The following is a 1,856-nucleotide window of genomic DNA, read 5'->3' as shown; positions in this document are numbered from 1 at the left end:
TATAATTTATCTAAAAATGGAATTCCTAAAAGCATATCTTTTGATGTCAGTTCATAATTAGAAATTTCTTCTATTGTTATTATTTTATCCCATATCTGTATTTTTACATTTTTAGCTTTATATGTAATTAAGCTTCCTTCATTATTAAATCCTTTGACTACTATTGGTGTTTTTAATTTATCTCATTTACTTTCTCGTAAACAGTTGTATCTACATAAGTTTGCTTTTGCTCCTGTATCTATCATAGGTGTACAATACCTATTATAATATCCTTCTACTATTACTTTTACAAGTACACATATTTTCATATCATGTTAAAGTTCTTTTTATGAATAATTTCTCTTTATTATATGTTATAGATAATTGTGTGTGTTCTATATTGTATAGTTTACTTGTTCTAACCATTTTATTCCTAATATTATGTCTGTTTTTTGCATATCTTCCTTTATTTCAAATTCTATTTTTATTTTTCTAACTCCTATTATTATTTCCTGTTTAGCTATATCTTTAATATTTATTAGACTCCTTGGTAGATCTGGGCATATATTACTATTAGATTTTATTTCTTCACTTTTTATTAGATATTTTGCTATATATTTTTCTTCTTGTCCTGTGTTTAAAAGTATTAAATATTCTTTTTCATTTATTGTTCCTGTTATATAATATTGATTTAAATTAACTGTTGAAATTATTTCATAACTTGTTCTTTTTGATGAGCTTGATGATTCTGGATTTTCATGAGCTATTCTTTTTGTTGTGCTTATTCTATCATTTATTATTTCTAAATCTTCTTCTATATATATATGTCTTTGTAGCTATAATCATTATTATCAATTGTTTTTACAAATTGTTCAAAAGGACTTTCTATTTGTATTTTATTAATTTTAATTTTTCCTGTTATTTTATGTTTTGTTGTTAATACATATAGATTTTTACATCTTGCTATAAATATTTTACTTCCTGGGGTTAGTTCTATATCCTGATATTTTCCAATATAATACTAATGATTTATCTATATTTTTATCTGTTATTACTACTGAATAATTCGCACTATTATAAATTTAAATTTTTTGTATATTAAATTTCCTTTTATGACAGTTATTATACTTTTTTCTATAGGTTTTATAATTCTATCATCTGCTAAATATAATTCTATTGGTGTATCTATTCCTTCTCTAAAACATGTTTTATTAATATCTCTGTTCCTCTAAGGTGTACATATTTTATTGGGTCTTTACTTTTTATATCGTTTATTTCTTTATTAAGTATTCTTTTTGTTACTAATGGTATACTAGCTCTACCTTTTGCATATCTACAGTCTATTACATGTTCTTTTTGGCTTACTACGTAGTATTCTTCCTTTTTTCTACTAAATATATTTTTTATTGTTGGTATTTTAAAATTTTTTTCTACACTTAAGTCTAACTCTTTTTCTTTTATTTTGTCAAATATATTACTGTCAAATATATTTTTTGATCTGTTCCTTCTTCATTTAAATATTCTTTCTTTGTTATTATTTTTATATCTTCTTCAGTTATTTGGTTCATTTTTATATCTTCTTTAGTTATTTGATTCATCTAATTCACTATCTATGTCATTATCCGTTTCATTCTCCGAAATTTCATATATACTATCTTCACTTTCTAATTCATAATCTATATAATCTATTTGCATATATTCTGCATTTTCTATTTTTATTTTTGATATTTGTTTCTTTTTTGGGTTTTTTGGTAATTTATAATTTCTAGCTAAATATTCTAGTTTTCCACAATCATAACAAGTACATTCTTTTATAGATTTCTTTTTTCTATATGGTCTTTTATGTTTATAATTTTTTACATAATATCTTTTTCTTT

The sequence above is a fragment of the Capsicum annuum genome, chromosome 12, assembly GCF_002878395.1.
Source record: "Capsicum annuum cultivar UCD-10X-F1 chromosome 12, UCD10Xv1.1, whole genome shotgun sequence".
NCBI lineage: Eukaryota > Viridiplantae > Streptophyta > Magnoliopsida > Solanales > Solanaceae > Capsicum > Capsicum annuum.
The sequence above is the reverse complement of the archived record's forward strand: the minus strand, read 5'-3'. Positions refer to the sequence as shown.